Source organism: Podarcis melisellensis (genome assembly GCF_964234715.1).
Source record: "Podarcis melisellensis genome assembly, chromosome: 10".
NCBI lineage: Eukaryota > Metazoa > Chordata > Lepidosauria > Squamata > Lacertidae > Podarcis > Podarcis melisellensis.
The window spans coordinates 45718808-45739257 of NC_138542.1; the positions used below are offsets into that span (position 1 = coordinate 45718808).

A 20450-nucleotide genomic window follows, 5' to 3' on the forward strand; every position below is an offset into this window, starting at 1 on the left:
TCCTGGATCGAGTTCGCCCCAGCCCTATCTGGAGGTGTCAGGCAGGGATGGAACCCTGTGGCCTTTCACCTGCGAAGCATCTGCCCTATTACTAAGCAGCGGTAGAAGTTTCAGAAATTTTGCATGCTTGATAGAACTTGTTTTAAAAAATGCTTCCGGTTCCCCCCCCTCCAAACCTTTTACTGGCAAGTTAATTCGTGTTTAAATATACGATATGCATGTTTATTTGGAAGGAACTCCCCTGAGTTTAATAGGGGCTCCTTCCTAAGTAAATGTGCGTGGGAATGCTTTATTTCTGTCTTTTCAGCAACGTGCTTCGGATGCTCCTGTGAAAGATTTATTTATTAACGGTCAGAGACAGGCGGGCCTATGTGGGGGTGGGCAGATATTTTAAGCCTCTGCAAAGGAGTAGCAGCCCGCTACGTGCCCAGGCTGGCGCACTGTCCCTTTAAGGGCTCCTCCCCCTCCTTCCTCGCGGCTCCTCCGCGGCGCTCGAGCACGCCAGCCTCACCTTCTGCCGATGACATAATTCCTATCCTCTAATTGGCTGCTTCCTTCTTCAGTCACCTTTCTCTGCCCCGCCTGCCCCTTTCCCCACCCCGCCTCTCGCCCGTTAGCACCCGGAGTTACTCGACACCCGTTGACGGGCGCTGGCGTCATTCAGTCGCCTCCGCGCCTTCGGATTGGTCGCGCCGCCTGCTCGTCCCGTAGCTCTGCGTTCTGGTGGGCGGGAGCTTCCGCGGCTGAGAGGAGCTGAGCCGGCGGTGGTGAGGGCCGGGGTTCTTTTTTTTGCGCGCTCGGGGAAGTTTTCTGTGGGAGGCTGCGGAAGGGGAAGGCGGCCAAGTGCGGGCAGCTGGGATGGAGTCGTGACCAGGTGAGTGCAAGCGGGGCTTCGGGAGGGAGCGTGCCGGCAGCTCCTCGCCCCGCCCGGCCGCCCGCCCGCTGAGGGGGGGAATGTCCCTCCATGTATGGGGCAGGGAACCGCCCCTCTGGGAAGCACGAAGCGGGGCTGCCCCGGTTGCTGGGAGAGCCTGGCCTTGGCTCGCCTCACGCTCCTCCTCTGCCCCACGGCGGAGGCTGGCGGGAGAACCGCGCCCTCCTTCTCCCGTCCCACACGAGCCACGCAGCCCCCCCCTCCGTCGCCCCACGCCGTTCTCCTTTGCAGCGCCCCCTTCCCACGACCGGGCCTCTCCTTCGGGCTACGTGACTCTGGCGTGGCCCTCCCGCCCCTTTGCTATGCGCTCGTGAGTAAAACGGCGAATGTTCCGCCTCCCCAACCCCCAAATAATTCCCCTAGAAGAGCCACCGAAGGTATCCTTTTTCTCCATCAGCCGCCAGCCAGGCTTCTGCTTTTCCCCGGAACGCCCCCCTCCGCTGTGTCATTTCACCGTTTTCCGAACGGATTGCTCATCCCTCCCTTTCCACTGTTTTCAACTATTGGGTTTTTATTGGACGACAAGAATAAACCTCCAGGATCATCACCACCACCACCAAAAAATTCTTGGGTTGTTTTTTTGTCTTTGAGACTCTTTTCCTCCCAGAAAATTTTAATTGCAAAGGAAATGTAAATGTACTGGATCTTCTCTATGTAATTTCAAGAATGCAAGATTGCCCCTGATTCAGTTTCAGAATTGTAATCTGCAATCTGTGTGGAAGACTGTTTTGAGAATATGGGCTGAGCTGATCACACCCACCCACTGGCACATGTAGGAATCTGCGTTGAGCATATAGATTCAGGATGAATTATCATTTGATGCTTCCCAGAATCCTGTGCTGGAGGGTGGTTGAATGCGGCTGGCTCATTGTGGGCTGGAGGCCAGCAAGAATATCCTTTGCTAGTACTTTCCCTGCTGCTTAACATCCGACGATCTGAGCTTGTGAATAGAATCACACTGGCACTTATAGTTCATCCATAGTTAAGGATGCATCCTCTTTAACAGCATAAAGACATGGGACTCCTCTTGGGTTTCCCACTTTGAAAGCATCTGGACATCACATGGTAGCAACTTGCAGAAGAGTGAGCGTATTCACTGGTTGCAATAAAAGCAGGCTTATGATACCTTAAGGCAGGGGTAGGGAACCTCAGGCCCTGGGGTGGTGGTGGTTTCCAAATGCATCCTTTTAGGCCTCTCTAGCCAGTCCTTGGGGCTCTGCCCAAGCCACACCTCTTATCAGCCATTTGCCTTCCTTGAGTGCTTTTGCTTGGCAAGAATTTGTTCTTGAACTGTAGTAATGCTTCTTGTTTGCCTGGATGAAGAGGGGTGTGTGTTTGAATGTTGAGAAACCTCTGGTTTTTGTGTGGCTTGAATGTACAAATGTAAGCATTGCATCTGTTGCTTTGCCCACTTTTCCCCCTCTGTCGTGTTGCCGTGTCTGGTAGGCGAGATCTAGAAGGTTGCCTGCAAGGCATTGTGGCTCTTAGGCTGAAAACATTTATTATGGCATAAGTTTTCTTGTACACTTCTTGTTTTCAAACACTGGAGTGACTTGTCAGATCAGTCCTGTGTTAGTAAGTCTTTATTGCCCTAGCTAATTCTGTAGCAAGGGATTTGCATACTTGTTGACCTAGTGAAGGTCTTGAGCAGGAGCCTCCCTTTTTGTTTCCTAGGGTAGTATCTCAAGAGTGCAGTTCACCAGCTTTGAGGAGTATAGTATGGGAAAATGGTAGTTATGAAATTATGGCATGGGATTGTGTAACTTGGTGCAATGAAAAGTACAGTACATGAGTATAGGTGGGCAGAAAATGCATGAGCATGCAATACTTGGTAGGCATTTTTAATCCAAAGATGAAATAATTACATCAAAATTTCCACTGCACTCCATATTTTGCATCTCTATTTAAGGTACACAGAAAAGAATGTGAAGATTGATATTTCAGGTGTGTAGAAAAATAGTTGGTATGTGTATAAATATTGATTTTAATATCAAGCTTGATACAGTATTTTAAAAATTGCTCTAAATGGTGTGCAGTATGAAACAATATAATTTAGACAAAAATGCAATATAAAACCAATGAATGTCAGTTTTGGTGTCATTGTATACAGATAGAGTATAAGGATGAATAACTTCTAGGTACAAAATATGCTCTGAAGTAGAAAAAACTGTGATCAGCAGGGTGCCCTTTTTCTATCATTGGGATACCCTGGGAAACTCGCCAACCATATTGCACCTGGTGCTGGGTGTGGAGAGTGCACCTAATTGCTTAATGTAGTGTTTCTCAAACTTGGGTCCCTAACGGTTGTTGAACTACACCTCACATCATCCCTCCCCACTGGTCCTGCTAGCTTTGGATTATGGGAGTTGTAGTTCAACTACAGCTGGGGACCCAAGTTTGAGCAACAGTGGCTCAATGGAACACAGGTGTGTGGGCAGCCTGAGGAAGCTCCATCCACTTTGGTGCCTGCCCATAAAAGCAAGCCCTGATCATGGGACAGTGAAGCAGCTGGAGAAGATAGGGCAGAGGCTGCAGTAAGAACTGTGAGTGGAGAGGCAGCTTATTTGTATTAGTGTAATATTTTTATATGTTAACTTTTTTTGTAATATTTAGTGTTTGTTTCAGTTTTCTGTATACTTCATAGATATGTCTTTTATGTATTACGTAGCATAGAACTGGTGTAATAAATAAAAATTCACTGATGATATTGCTTCCAGGCCTGTTTCCTGCTTTCTGTGGATAGCTGACTTCATACATGACAGAAATATGTTTAGCAAAAACTTGCTCTGCTAATTAAAGTGGGTGCCTAGGAAGTGCAGAATGATTTTTTTGAGGGATATTGTTTATTGGAAGTTCACACTGCCCATCTATTGTCATTATGAAAGCTGAATAACTTGGAGTTTCATTCTTAGTTGAGTTTGAAGTGTATAGTTCTTACATCTATCCTTATGAATCATCAGGTTTATGGTCTATTGGGACACGTAAAGAAATCCTTCATGTTGGTAGAATAGTTAATACAATGTATGATGAAAATTTAAAGGGAGAAATGGAAGCTAAGGTGGTGGTAGATTGTAAGCACATGCTATGCTAGCAGTATGTTGAATACTAATAGTGGTGCTAGGAATCTAGTAAATTGCCTTATACAGTGGTACCTCGGGTTACATACGCTTCAGGTTACAGACTCCGCTAACCCAGAAATATTACCTTGAGTTAAGAGCTTTGCTTCAGGATGAGAACAGAAATCGTGCTCCGGCGGCCAGAACGAATTAAGTACTTAACCTGAGGTACCACTGTACTGAGTCAGACCTTTAGTCATCTAGCTCAGTATTGATTACACTGACTGAGCTTTCCAGGGTTTCTGACAGGAGCTTTTCACAGCCCTTCCTGGAGAAGCTGGGAATTGAACCTGCATGTGAGGCAGATACTCTATCACTGAACTTATAGCCCTACGTATAGCTGGGAATTTGGAAAGACCAGTGAAGTCCAGATATGCACAGAACTCACAAGTGAAGCATGGTAGCGATTATGCCCTTTGTTGCTTGGCCCACCATTGGCTGCTTTAAAAAACTGTCCTTTTTGAATTTGATGAATTGTTTTAAAAATCTGTGTCTGCTTGTGGCCATCACAACAACCTGTGACAAAGAAATCCATAATTTGTTTTACATTATGTGAAGGATTTTCTCATCACGTGCCACAAGTTTGTTGTCTTTAAGTTCTCTTGGCCGAAATGTACTGAGAATTTTTATTTGCTTCTCCTTGCTGTTAGTAGTTTTGTAAACCTTTATCAAATTGAGCCTCAGACATGAACATATTTTTTTAACCTAAATATTCAGACTTCTTATGAAGAAATGCAGAAGGATATTACTGATTGTTTTAATTTCCCTTTTCTCTATTTTTGTAATTTACTTTAAGTGAAACTTTAATTCCTTTGTGTTGGTGAGGTCCTATAGGCATTTCATGACTGTTGAAGATTACAGTATCTTTCAATTCATCATTCTGTTAAAACCAGATTGCTTGAATTTCAATGAGACATTCTACATTTGAATATATTGTTTTTACATGTGTTTTTAACTAAAATAGAAATAGCATGCAGATTGGAAGAGGATGGGGAAATTAAGTAAAGGGATACTCTGCACACACCAGCCAATTCCAGAGCATAGTGGTCGGGATTCAACTAAGTCCAGTCAGTGGAAGCCCTGCACAAGGACTATTGCGTGCAATGGGTCTTTTTCCTTTCTCCTCCGTCCACTTCCTCAAAATTGGCTCTGGGACGGTTGGGGATCCCAAATGCTTCCCTGCCAAAACAGTTGTTTTAGCACAATGTTGAATTCCTCCCATAGTGTTTCTGTGCTTTTGCGCAAGATGTCAGAATGATACAGAATTTGATACTGGTGAGTACAGCATTCTGCATGCACAAGGACTTGGTCCTAGGGGTCAGTATGCAAACAGCTATCTGTCCTTTGCTGTGTCTTCCTGCCTAGGCTTTTAATCACATCAGTTCTTTGCTGCTTCCTTGTCTCCACTCTTTTGAAATCACATGAAAATATAGGGATGAATTCAGCCTTTGTTCTTAGTTTTGCTGTATATATAAGTTGAAACTGTCTTTATATTTTAACTCACTGTTTTGGGTTGTAGCCTTACCTAGGAATAAAGCACTTCAGCTCAGTATAACTTCTGAATAGACATACCTTGGATTGCATTGCACATTTGTGGTACTGAAAGTTGTGTTGATTTTAAATAGCAGTATAACTTCTAGTATGTTTCCTCTTGCTTGCTCCTCAAGTCTGGAGAAAATAAAGAATCCTTGTTAAATTCATTTTATTGTGGGCCTAACTTTGGAATGGGCAAATTAGTATAACTTCAGGAGACTACCCAGCAATGAACTCATCTTCCAAACTTCATGTCTTTAGGAATAGAGAGGATAATAGTGTCTAGTTTGGTTTTTGTTTTAAATAACTTTTTATTGGGTTTTATACAAGGATCATAGGAATAATAAATGATACAAATAAATAGACCAAGTCTTCTCAATTTGCAGTAATATCTACAACATATTGTCATTATTAATGGTCCATGTGTAAGTTCTTGGCTCGTGAATTGGTCTAAACAAAAACAAAGGGGAAACATGATAGAACAGAGTTAACCGATAACATTCAACAACACATAGCTAAACGCCTAATCAGGAATCTTTGTGGTAGTGCTTAGATGAAATATGAGTAATAATCATTTTTCCTATTTATGTTTCCATTGAAATAATATACCATATATTGATGAACATGGGAGTTCAAAGTAGAAATAATAATTTATGTTTAAATTAACGTTTAGATCAACCAGATTGAACCAAATGCTGATGGAAGGGATTGTTCATTTTCTGGAATACTGACATATGTTATGAAATTAAATCACATGAGGGTAAAGCCATCTTTCTTGATCTGTCCACATGTCAAGCATAGTTTACTTGTTAATCTCTCAAGGAAGGCTGTTTTCCAAACTATTTTGCACCAGTTGTCTACCATTGTGCTAGAAAGGTCTTTCCAGTGTCTGCTTATGTTGTGTCACACCACTTGTAATAAATTACATATTAATTTTTTATTATGCAAATCCAGATTGTTGTCTTGAAATACATTTAATAAAGATAATTCTGGTATGACATACAATAGTGTCTAGTTAAACAAAATGCCACAAATCTTGCAAAATGAGATTTCAGTTACTGCACTGTGTATGAATACTTGAAATTTTGTGGAATTCTTTTTATAAGCACTTTATGGAAAAATAAAATTGATAGTTTGAGGACCATATTTGTGGCACAATTTTAGAAAAAGGCAAATAGTTTTAACTAGTATATTGGAACTTGCAATTTTAACCTTGTAGTGAATATCAGTTCTTAAATTTAAAAATAATAGTTTGAGAGGTCTACGAATTTGCTTGATGCTTGTAAATAGCTTGTTTTCCTGTTAATTTTGTGGTATTATGACAAATTTGAAACTGGATACAGTATAGTTAAGGTTTTGTGGAGTTACAGCAGGAATATAAGGGAGGCTGACTTGAGATTAAAATTCCCTTTCACAAAGGAATTCCGAAATATGTTGTGCCACTTGAGACTTTTATTAGATGAGCTTTGGACCTGCTGTAAGTATAATTGTGTTACCTTTCTTCCTTAAGCCTTCCCAACTATTCTGGTTTGCCTTGCCCAGTGGCACTTTTCTGTTTTTTTAAAAAAGCTGCTTCATATTGTGTTTCGTTGATCTTACCTGGTTTGGAGTAATGCAAACATGAATTTCATTAGTTTTAATAGCTGCTAATCAAGAAAAAGAAACCTGTCTGCTTTGCTGTGTCTGTCACAAATCCATTAGTGGAAAAAGGAAGACAACTAAATACTGGATAGTGACAAGATATCTGTAGTTATTTGCCACTAATGAGCCATTTGTATTCTTTGTAACTATGGTTCTGGGGTGTTTTCACTAGTGGGAGAGATTACTCATGGTAATATATGATACAGTGGAGTAATTTGCTAGTCTCTTATTACCCGGGAACAAGGAAAACACATTATGGGAACTTGATTCAGTGTAAAAGCCATTCTTATAGGAAAAGGGCGTCTCTTGTGAGATTAGGTTAAAGGGGGTTCCCTTACTAACAACATACGAAACAGATTGCAGTTGGGATAGAGTTGACCTAAGTTTAAAAAATATTGAAGCAAGGATATAATTTTCACAGATAATTTTAACTTGGAAATAAGGTTTCTAGCTATTGGTTCTTGAATAGCTACTCGAAACAGTAATGTATGCTAGAGATCCCTGATATGGATAGAAAATGTTGAATATTTCATAAGGGTTTAAAACATCTGAAGGTTATGAAATCCCAACTGCACTGGCTGCCAATTAGTTTCTGGGCCCAATTGAAAGTGCTAGTTTTGACCTATAAAGCCTTAAATGGCTCAGGACCACAAATAACTCAAGAACTACCTCTCTCCATATGAACCTACCAGGACCCTGCGGTAATCATGTGAGGCCCTTTGTGTGCCTCTTCCACGAGAGGTCTGGAGGGTGGCAACACAAGAATGGGCCTTTTCTGCAGTGGCTCCCCATTTGTAGAATGCTCTTCTCAGGGAGGTACAGCTGGCACCTCCATTATACACTTTTAGGCGCCAGGCAAAAAGCAAAGCATTCCTCTTCAACCAGGGCTTTGGCAGACTGACATCCTATATGGTTTTAAATGTCTTTATGGGAGAGGGGTTATATTTTGTTTCATTTTTGTTTGTGTTATTATTATTATTATTATGTCTTTTGTGTTTTTATCTTGTATTTTTATGCTGTGAATTGCCCTGAAGGGCAGTATACATAGTTAATAAATGATGATAATAATCCAGCCCTTTGCACACATGCCACTTACAACAGAGTGGCCCACTCAGTGTGCATGATAGTGTTTCAAAGAAAGTTCACCCTTTAAAGAGGGGTTTGTGACGTGAGAAATGTTTAAAGTGGGCATTTCAAGTGCTTTAAAAATCTAAGCTCTGTCAGAACGCCCAGATGCAAAGTGTTTTAATAACTTTATTTTTGAGGTCTAAATGAAAGGTCTTTAATGTGATATAAGAAGCTAAGTAAGCTGCATTGTGAGGCTAATGGGTGGAAAGAGGAGTCTTTGGGCTTCTATCTGTCACACTTCCATTGCGGTTTTATTCTGCTTATTGTTACTTTAGTAACCTATGCTTGTTGTGTACTAACATTTCTTGGTTGTAATAGTTTAGGATTCTTCATTCTTTTTTAAAAATAAAATAAAATTCCAGTTATGTCCTATAGCAGATGGTTGGACACGAGTGATTAAAATTAAGAGTTGCAACTCTGAAAAGAGTATATACTTCAGTGCAGCTTTGGGCAGTGCACACCTTCATTAGGACTTTGCAATGCTACCAAGGACTAGCTGAAACGGCTTGCTGACGCTGGGCTATGCTTGCTTTTGTCATTTTATTTAGAAGGTAGGTAGATGTCTGCTATCACCTCAGTATGTTTTTGCAGTGTGACTACTTTGGTGACACTCTTTAATTATAGAGAGGGAAGCTTTCATTTTCTGCCTCTGGCCTTCTTAATTTTGGAATTCTAATTAAACATGCGGAAGTTGGATCAGCAGTTAGTGTTTTACACAGAGCAGCTGAAACTTACCTTTCTTAGGAACCTTCCTTCAAGTTCACATGTACATTTTGGATTCAGGTAATTTGAGAAACTATGGTAGCAACAGTGAACGCCATTCCAACATGCACTTTTTAAATTTGTTTTTGTTAGTGGGATAGGCTTTGCTTGCTTGCTTTTTAGCCTTTGCTTTCTCAGAACCTTCTTTCTTGCCATTGTAGAAGTTACAGGCATTTTATTTTCTGATTGAATTTGCTATTTAGAAATCAAGTAGGGAATTTGATCTGATGACATTTCATTTGCTTTTTACTTTACCTTGCATCTCCATTACCTTGTCGCTGTCAGAAGTATTCCCATTTTCTTATTCCCAAACAGACAAAACCTCTTCAAAGTGGGCTTGATGTTTAAAGTTGGAGACTGTGCAGGGTGGAGATGTTGAGTTGCTGAGCTTTGAAAAGGGCTGCCAAGCATTTCCTCCTTGGTCTGTTCTGCCATTGTCTACAGATGACAAATTATGACTGCATTTAAAGATTTGGGTGCCACAGTACTTGGGTGCCTGGAAGCTTTCAAAAAGTCCTACTTGCTGTGTGTGTCTTGTCTAACTAGGAGGGGAAAGGTAACTCCTTTCCAGCTGTTCCTACCATGTGACAGGCTTTTTTAAAAAGTGTGGGAGTGTAGGGGTGGGGTCAAGAGCAGAGACTTTGAGATGGAAAGGGGGACCTTATGGTCTAGAAGTTCATTATTCTTGCTGTACAGGAATTCATAACTTTGCTTTGTGGTTTTCATTAATGGGGAATAGAAGAAGGGACTCTTCCTTCCTTCCACATAGACAACAGAAATCATAATTAGAAATTTGGGATTGTTAAGTTTAGATGAAGGATCCTAGACTCTTGATGGTTGTAGGGAGAGCTACTTGAGCTTTTAAGTATGTAACTGGTGGGAGAAAGAGGGATATGAAAATTAAACCCCTCTTGTTGCATTCAGATCAGAGGCTCTTTCTTAATGCCAGTTGGAGAATTTCCATGTTGTTCAAACTCTGAGTCACCACTAGCAAAGGCAGATAACCCATTGTAATTGCTAGAATACCAACAGCTTAGCTGGAACATGTAAACAATGGTGTATAAACTTTTCCACTGAATTATAAGTTTATGAGCAAGACAAGACTTCTGCATCTCTTACAGTTGACGTTATTTTCTCAGAGGGAGGGGACTTGTGAAAGTTATTTTATTACAGTACAGTCATACCACACAGCTGGAAAAGAGGTGGGGGAAACTTCATAGTGGTTCTGTTACCAGCTGTGTAGTTAAGCTGTGGACATAACATGGCACTATTAAGAAAAATAAAATACATGAAATTATTAAAAATTGCTTCCTTACATATGTTTATTGACTAATCATGTAAGCTGGGGTGGGGCAGAAAATATGTTGGGATCTGTTGGAATTTGGAACTTAAGTTGTTACTCATTTCTATTGTATGCCCAAGTGGTCTAAAGGGCTTTACCTTTTCTTTTTTTATTTCTCATTTCTATTTACAATATTTCAAGACCCTCATATTTTGGAGAAAAGAGTTAAGGAAAAGGAGCTTTTATATACTGGTAAATGCTTTACAGAAGCTTTACAGAAGGGCTATCTTAGCAGCTAAGACTAATGGCTAAGCCTTCACTGCAGTAAAGTGTCTCCTACATTGCCTTCTGTTAGAGTCCCAAGCTAGATTTTTAAAGCTGCATCATGCCATTGACTTACTAAGTATTACTGCATAGATGTCAATGCCAGAAAAGAAGCAGGTATTGGGAAAGAAGTGCTATAGCATATCTTCTCATGAGGCCTTTAACGCCCACCTCTTGGCAAACTGGCTTGCTAATTATCTGCTGTGGACTACCCAACAGCCATAAAGGAAGTGGTTGTACCTAGTGTAGTCATAACCCCTCACCTTTCTGGATATTCCTGGGAACTTCCATGGTAGTTGACTGAGTGATCTTTGGCAGTAGGGAAGTCAATTAAATCTGTTGGTTGATGCAATACACTGCACATCCTTGTCTGGAAGATTGTGAGAAGTTAGATAGCTCAGTTGGTTAGAGCATAGTGCAGGCACGATCCTCATAACGGGCAGCTGCATATTCCTGCATTGCATGGGGTTGAACTAGATGATCCTCAGGCTCCCTTCCAGCTGTGTAATTCTTTGGTTCTATTTCACCTTTTGTGACTGCTTAGAGCTATTGAAAGAAACTAAGTTGTGTTAAGAGGCAGGAAGAAATAGTGCTCAAAAAGCATGTTATTTTAGATTGCTACTGGCATTTAGGCTAAAATCTGTTACTAAAGGGACCACATCCAATTGTGTGCATTAAAATTCAAATGTTAGACCTATTCTTTGAATACTTTTTTCTTTTAATGTGGTTTCTCATTTGTTCAGTTCTGGCTCTAGAATACGAAGATGCAGAAGCAAAAATCACATTAAATATATCATTCTTGTGATTTGTAGCTAATGCACACTTGTAGAAGCAAGTAAAACTTAGTCTATTATTATGTCCCTGGCAGCTTCTTCTAGTTGAGAGCTCTTGCTCTTCAAAGATTAAAGCATTCTTTCACACACACAAATTAATGTAATGAAAATTTCAAACTGAAATGTTCTGGTGGTGATTACCATCAGGTTCTACCAACTTTACAGTAGTTTATACCCTTATTTTTCATAAAAACCTGGGCTGTCACCTGAGTACCAATGCTGCCACATGATGGAGGTTGGAAAAGATAACTGGTGGCAGGATAAATATGGGGTTGTATATTTACAACCTTTCCACCTGGCCTAGGGACCGAGGGCCCCACTCACCAGCCCCACTGAAGAGGCTCCTCAAGAGGTCGGACGAACATCGTCCTGCTATTGTTTTATTGATTTAATATTCTGTACACCACTTTGAGGTTTTTATTAAAAATATAAAGTGGTATAGAAATTTAAAATAAAATAAAAAAGGTTGGTGGTTTGAATCCCCGTGATAGGATGAGCTCCCGTTTCTCGGTCCCTGCTCCTGCCAACCTAGCAGTTCGAAAGCACGTCAAAGTGCAAGTAGATAAATAGGTACCGCTCCGGCGGGAAGGTAAATGGTGTTTCCGTGTGCTGCTCTGGTTTGCCAGAAGTGGCTTAGCCATGCTGGCCACATGACCCGGAAGCTGTACGCCTGCTCCCACTGCCAGTAAAGCGAGATTAGTGCTGCAACCCCAGAGTCGTCTGCTGGACCTAATGGTCAGGGGTCCCTTTACCTTTTACTCAGAGTAGATTGAAATTAATATACCTAAGTTATTAAGGTCCATTTATTTAAACAAATCTTCTTCTGAGTATGACTGGCATTGCTCATGATCTATATTTGGTGCACTATTGGTATGTTCAAAGTGGGATATGTCTAGGGTTAAGGAAATTTAGATATAATATTCCTTGGTATCTTTTTTGGAATACTTTTTTCAGATGAAGCGGCTTGTATTGTAATTCCTCATGCATAAGGCATGTGGAGAGTGCGCTGCTATTCTAAATGTATGCACTACTCCATATGTTGCTGCAGTAGCCACTTAGCAGAATCTGATAATCTGATAGTCCCATTATTGCATAGACATATTCAAGAATATACTCCCATCTAAAACTGTTGCTGCTTTGTGTCACTTAAGACTTGCTTAGGCTGCCTTTAGAATGCTGCATCATCTACTGTATTTGTAAATACTTTGCAAAGTTATTTACAAAAACCTTATTTGTAAATAAAGACTGTTTCTGTATACATTGTACACTCACAATTAACCAATAAGATGTTAAAAGAATCACAGATTGTCTCAACTGGGATTTGATCCTCATATGCAAACAAACCAGGACTGGATTAAACCAAGAAATAATTTATTAAATTGTGCTTGTGAAGGGAGGAGTATTGTTCCTGATTCTCCAAACCACAGGTAGAGGAGGTATCATCTGAATGCAGCCTTCAAATACTGTCTGAATCCTGACATCGCTTTAGAGGGGATGCCAAACTACTTAAATTTGGTGGCAACAAGATGGGAGGTGCTTTGTTTTTTATCTGTAGGTAACATGGCTTAAGTCTTGTGGAAGAGATTTGATTTGTGTGATTTCTGTTTCTTTTGTAGTGATTGGAGCGCCTGGCATGGAACAGAACTGGATTGATTTGTGGGAACTATAAGGTTTGTAATCTTCCAGTTGCATTGCTTCCTTTTAAAATTAATTGTGTGCCAAGGCCCTGCCCCCCCCCCATTTGATGAATAAGACACGTGGACACCAGTCTTTTAGGTTAATGGGCTAATAAAGGCCGCAACTTTATTGGTTACAGAATGTGAATGGTATTGGCTTAGGCACTGAACCCAAACCGACTATATCCGGCTCCTGCCCACCATGCAGGGAGTCTCACAAGGGTTAACCAACCAGTAGGGGGAGCCCCGTTTATGTACATCAACTTGGATCTCCCCTCAGGGTTACCGGTGTGGTCGTGCCATGGCCCTAGCCTCTACTCGGGCTTTGGACAGGAACCACGACCACCGGATTCTTTTAACGGAATACCCTTAAAGGGGAGGGGCAGGTGGTGGCCACAACTTCCCCTCCTGTCAACCAAGCTTTTCCAATGCCTAACCACCAAACCTTACAAAGTTGTGACAATTTGCTATGAGGTAGGTGAAAACCAAGTGGCTGGTGCCAATCTGCCAAGTAGAAAAATTCCTACCAGGCCCCTTCAACAGGCGACCAACCGAGGTCCATAGCAAGGTTAAGTTGTCGAATGCAAGAAGAAAGGGCGGGAGATCCGCTGAAGCAGGAAGCAGAAGGAAGAGCTCCCAGCTTGGATTGGCTGGCTGCGGGCGTGATGTGGGCCGCGACTCCCTGATGATGCGGGGGACTTGACACGCCCCCACTAAGTGCGGGAAAGTGTGAGGCCAGCCCGCAACCGTGTCCTCCTGCGAAGGAGATTGGCTCTGACATATTATAGTTGGGAGGAGTTGAGGGGAACCTTACTGATACTAGCTTTTTGGATGTGTGTGTAAAAAATTAATTACTACAGTATTGTGTATTTTTATACCAAACACAAAATCTGGTAGCCATTTCAGAACCCATGGTTTTCATGGGCAATGTGGACTTCCTGGAAAATTTTGAATCAGAAAGTTTTTTAAGGAAAACATTTTTTGGAAAATTTATTTGTGCCTTAGATTTTTTTTTTTTTCATAATTAATTATAGTATTCAAACTAATACTTCCCCAGAACAACTCATCTTTAGAAATGTACTTGGGTCCATGGAAAAACATAGCTGTGGGAAATTCTTCATCCCATATCACTGGTATTTTTGTTAAGTTGCTAACTCTCATGATTTGAAAGAATCACAGACATGCTTGCCTCACCTGACAAAGGCACTGATGCTGATAATCCAGAAAACTCAAATTCAGGGGCTCCATGTTCTCATAATCATCCACCTGCCCAAAGGTTCACATTAAACTGTAGATCGGGGTGGGGAATCTTTATAGCCCACAGGCCAACTTAAACAGGTGGGCAGGCCAACTCACCTGTCAAAGTGGTTTGTGCAACACTTTCCAGGCACCCAACAGTGACCTAGCTGGCAGGCACTTGGGAACCTCAGTGCAAGGAGCTTTGGAAGCCTTATCTTCAGCACTAGGGAAATTCTGAGCACAAGTCTTGCAAAGCTTTTTAGTGAAGTGCTTCCCAAATGCCTTACAGCCAGCTGGCATGTGGGGAGTGCTTCATAGTGCCAAGTAAAGTCTTGGCAAAGCTACTTTCTTCGGGGATTGGATATGTGATCAAGTTCCCCTTAGGGAACTCTGTTGCGTAGCCAAACCCCCTGCATCTCTGCGCCACACCTGATGTCACATATGATGTCAGGTGAAAGGCAGATGAGTGAGGTTTGGGAAATCTGTAGCTTGTGGTTCAGCACAGGTCCCAATTTGACCTGTCAGCCAGAGGTCCCCTAACCCTGCTCTAAATAAATCACCCCGTTGGGACCTGCAGTAAGTACTTGATTAGAAATGGCTTCCTGGTGCACGTCTGCTCCATGTTAAAATGTTAGATGCCCGTTTGTCCCTAACACTTTATATGTGTATATGGCAAAGCATGAGTCAGAAAACATTTCTGCACAAAGTGTGAGCTTGCCTATGGAGATGACAAAACATCTGTGTTTCTACAGATGGCAGTTTAAGAGGAGTAGGATGTATGGAGGAGAATAATTTTTGTGGAGGGGAGGGTTGATAAGCTGATAAGATTCTGGAAGAGTTGATTGTTAAGAGCTTGGGAAATCTTTTTAAAGTCTCTCCCCCCCTTTTGCTTAATAAACAAGTTACCACAATTTGGGGGGGGGGGACAACCTTAAATGTTTAAAAAGTACTCATTCATAGATCCAAGTCTGTGTGCAGGTTGGAGAGTTTTGGATGGTTGAGTATGACAGGTTAATAGACTTCCTGTTGAAATACAGTGGTGAGTCAAACAGCTTTGTGCAGGCTGTGCTCCTGAAGGGTGTGGATCAGTGCTGAGCAAGTGATGCCTGAACATCATTTGCTAAATGCTGACCTATGATTTGGCTGGACTGGCTATAGAAAAAGCATTTTATATTGGGCTTAAGGAAAAAAGCACCACTGGTAATTTTGGAAGCTCTAATTGCTGTGGCTGCATGGACTTCTCACTGAAGCCACACCCATGTGATCCATCTGTAGAGGGCCATTGTCATTATGTCCTGCATTTGGGTTTCCTGTAGAGATCTGGCTGGCCATTGTGGGAACCAGTGCTTTTTAGTGGAATGGTATCTGGAAATGTGCTTCCAGTTATAAATGCATTTCCTCCCTCCTAGGTATGTGTCCACATACTTGGTACAGTAGGCTGACACAAATACTGTTAATATGTGCAGGTGAACCCAAATCCGAGTCATTTAAACGAAGCTTAAGTACAGATAGGTAGCCGTGTTGGTCTGCCATAGTCAAAACAAAAAAAATTCCTTCCAGTAGCACCTTAAAGACCAACTAAGTTAGTTCTTGGTATGAGCTTTCGTGTGCATGCACACTTCTTCAGATACGAAGCTTAAGTATTTATAGGATCACAGCCTTTTCAGATTTTCTTGCAGGGGCACAACTTGTTTTATTACTTCATCCTTTCATATCGCAGCAATGATATTTCAGGTGATCATTGCATGTTGTTTATTTATTCCTTTTGAAAATAACGAAGAGGCAAGGTCCAGTGTTGCAGACCCCCTTCCTGTATCAGCATGCCATCTGTCAAATCCTTATCACATTTGCTCCTCTGTCTACATGGATTGCAAAACTTGTTTTGGTCTTTCTCAATCAAGGGCCTGCAGAATGCTTCCTCAATCAATGGATATATAGTTAACATCTGTTGCTTCTTACAACAAACAGAAGCTATAGGACTGATAAAATAACATCAGTGTTGCAATTTCCACTTAACATTATTTCTGTGATCACATGCTTTTAGAGCTTGGGAGTGGAAATTTGTGCAACTCGGAAAAAGGACTTTCAAGGTGTCCACATTTCTGTGCTATCTCTCCCCTAACTTACTGAATATGCTACAAACGAGGCGTTACTTAGAGACACAATAATTTTCTATTCGCCTTCTGCTTCTGTTACTGGACTGTGCACTTTAAAGAGCAACAGTATAATTATTACCAGTCATACAATCTACAGTAGCTATGCTTGTATGCTATACAACTTTAATATTAGCAATATTTGATTGCATTGTTGGCATTTGATTGACTAGATAGTGCCATCCTCTGGACCTGTGGTTAGACTAAACCAGGGTTTCTAGGAAAGGCTTGTTAAGTTAAAATACATATTTTTATGTATCCATGTGTACCTAAAGACTGAACAGGCGTTGAATTTTCTGTAGACTGGGACTTACTTCAACTTCCTTGAAGCCTTCCCAGTTGGGTTTGGCAGGTTTCTGTGTTCTACAATAAAAATTTAGCCCTTCCATGCAGGAAATCCAGTGCATGTACAGCTTTCCACAAGGCAAAATAGGTGTAAAGTAGCTGTAATCAAGTAATTCTGTGAACTGTTCAGTTAGGTTGTATGGAACCCATTTTTTTTGTGTGCTCTGTATATGATGGATATATGGTTCATTGCATAACCATATAAAACATTAGTGTGCTTAAATATAGTTGGTATGAATTTGCCTTAAGACTGGTGCTGTTTGCTCTTGGTTGGGGAATGACAAGTCATTGTCCCTGTGGCATTTCTAATCTGACAAGGAAAGAACCATAGGGATGCAGAAGTTCCTTGTGAAACAGGTGCTTGTACCATTGATTTTCAGCTCTGCCAGTAGAAGTACTGGATGTACTGTTTCCCTCCTTGCAGTGCTGGGGGGTGACAGGATAATAGGGAAAGCAGTGCCTTCTTATACCGTTCAGGTTGTACACTGAAAATGAGTGCACACTTTAGTTCCTTACTTGGAGAATTATTCAAAAGACCACACTCAGGTAATTGTCTGTATAGAGAAGTTCCAAGAAAGAGCATAGCAGGTAGCAGAGTGGACGTCCCTCTATAAAATAGAACTTCCCTAAATATGCAGATCTCAGTCTATAGTATGCATCTGGGTTCCTTTGGGAGTAAGGGCAGGATAAATGGAATTGAATGAATGAATGAATGAATGAATAAAAGAAAACTATGTTGATTGGACTTTCCTGGCCTTATTTTTCAGTTATCTGAAAGACCTGTCATGGCTCTAGGCAGTGCATATTTTTTAATGTATTTTGTTCCTAGATTTAATCCTAAGAATTTCCAGTTGTAGTGTCATTAGTAACAGGGATAGGGAAAGACTTGTGCCTGAACCTCTGAAGAATTGATTGGAGCACTGATATTTCTGGGTAAATACCCAGTTTTAGGTGATTGTTTTCTGCTTATTAGTAGACTATCAACAACATGGTGCTGTTTCCTACTTTTCTGAATTAGGGTTGTCTAGAAAGAATGTTGTCCTCAGCTATAACACCACTACTTCTTCCTTCTCTGTTTAGCTTAAAACTTGATCCACTTAACACCACTCTGCCTAAAGATTACTTTAGATTTTCTTTTGGCCTCCTGATCACAGTTGCCAGAGACATGTAACAGATGGCTTTTTTTAAATGCAAGAAAAGTAGTTACTGCTTCCCAAAATAGCCTACTTCTGCATGCCACCTGCTGCTGCTAGTTGATACAGGTTGCTTAGCAATTCTTAAATGAGTAGGAAATTGCCATTACCCTGGTAACCACTCCTAAATAGAAACTGACTTAAAGGAACGAAGAATAGAGAGAAACGTCCATAGCAAGTTTGCTAATGGAATTACTTCCCCACCTTTCTGTCTTAAAATAATGCTACCAAAAGAAACTTTGATTCCTGGGGATATGTGGAGAATGACAGTATGCTTTATAATGTAACTGCATCCTCAGACTTGTAAAGTATTATGCAGTTTATATGGGGGTCACAAACCTTAATCAGTGATCCAGTTTTAAATTGGGGGGGCTATGAATTCAACATTTTAAAGGCTTTTTTTTTGTTCTAGCATGTCCCTATTACATTGACTGAGAAAAACAATATTAAATATATCCCCTCCCAAAAGATGAGTGATATCTTACAACTTAATTCAAGCTATGTTATGATTCATTGTTTCCAAAGAATATCCATATTCTAATTTTTATAATGTATAAACTGATTAATTAAGAAAAATTCTTTTCATCAATTGACAGCCAATTGTGGGTGGATGGTTTTTTAATTCAAGTAGAAAAAACCTTGAAATTAGCTGGAGTTATTACTGACAAGTAATCACAGGAGTGTTATTACTCTTCATGCATAGTCCCTGTTAGAAATGGGTTTAAAATGTAAGAAACATACTTGTAGAGTTCAGCTTTATAGAAAATTACAGAACATGCCATATGATTATAGGCTTGCTCTGTGTCCCCATAGCCTTACAAGCTTTGCTGCTACGTGTGAGGACATCTGAAATGAAGAACAGAGGGGTATCATAGCCAGTAATGCATAACACCCCAGATCAATTTTCTCCGAGTTCATTCCCACCCAGATTCAGCCCCAAATTAGTCAGTCTTCAACTCTCATTCTACTCATTTCCCTTTTGCTCCCAGCTCCAAGAGAAAGAGGAAAGAAAATCTTTGTATTTGTCTTTTCCCCTCATGCAGTCAAAAGTGCAGTAAGCTCAGCCTGGCAAAGACCCACGAGTCATTAGTACAAACTCTGAGATGGAGGAAACAATGAACAAGGCAGGGAAGGGACTTTCTATTCGAACTCTACATGCGAGTAAGAATTGCCTGCTCGTACACCTCGCTGTGGGACCATACAAGCTGATAAATGGGCATAAAGGAAGTATTATTGTGATAATATATGAGAAAGCACTGAAATAGCATTAATCTTGTAAATTAGTGGGCATGGGGGAAGAGGACCAGAGTGGGCTGTTTCCTGGTCTTGTGCAAAGTACAGCTGCCTGGTGCTTTTTGAAGGGAATTTATTAGCTCTATTAAACTAATAAATTAGAACTATAAAATTGATAACCAGTAAGAATAGTACCAAAATCCACCCCAGTCACCTAGCACTTGTCCAGTGCTGGTGGACTCTGGTTCCAGTCTAGAAATAACCTAAGCTGTAAGGGCTGCTATGATGGGACTTGCTTTGCAATTTTAGTGCTCAGTTGGTCAACATTGTCGTTGATCCTGCGGTACATCAGAGACTGCTGTGTTTGTAAGAAGAGGCCCAGCACAGCTACACTAGGTCTTGTAATGCATGCCTGAAGGCTATTCTGAGCTCTTGAAAGTTTTCTATAAGAATTTTGCAATTTGCTGTGGAGTTTGGGCAGGGCAAAATTAGCTTGTTTCAGGATATGCTGAGCCTTTCCAGAGCCAAACTCAGCAGTTCATTCAGTTCCTAGTTGTTAATAGTAACTTGTTTCCTCTTTTGTTGTGTATATAGGCTTATTTGATTATATTACACCTTTAAATAAAGTTAATGTATCCAGATTACTCTTATGAATGTGACTTTTCTGAGGTATGAAATGGAAGAAGGAAGACATTTCTAGCTGCTTTGAGCTGTAGATGCTCATAGGTTTTGTATGCAGTTTGTTTGTGCCTATTTATTTTGAACTTTAAACAATGGGGGGAGGGACCTCTGCAAAAGAGCTACAGCTAGAGAAGAGGCCTACCTCTTGGAAGGTTGAATAATATATATATGCCATTGTTCAACTCTTATATGTTCTGTCTTCAGGTTGCCATCACGAAAGCCAAGGTGGATTTCTCCGGAGTGCTGTGCCTGCCCCCTTCCGTCGCTGCTGCAAATGGGCTGGACGGAGGAGGGGCCGGCGAGAATGAAGATGAAGCAGTGTTGGTGTCTCTTTCGGCGGCACCAAGCCCCCAGAGTGAAGCTGTTGCCAATGAGCT

General features: G+C 41.1%; 1 long non-coding RNA gene across 1 annotated transcript; it reads left to right on the forward strand.

Moving 5' to 3' along the window:
* The first annotated feature begins 715 nt into the window (after window positions 1-715).
* Window positions 716-20363, forward strand: LOC309379353. The gene is made up of 3 exons (XR_014172428.1): window positions 716-874; window positions 13170-13223; window positions 20278-20363. It is a non-coding gene; the product is annotated as an uncharacterized lncRNA (long non-coding RNA).
* Window positions 20364-20450: the final 87 nt, after the last annotated feature.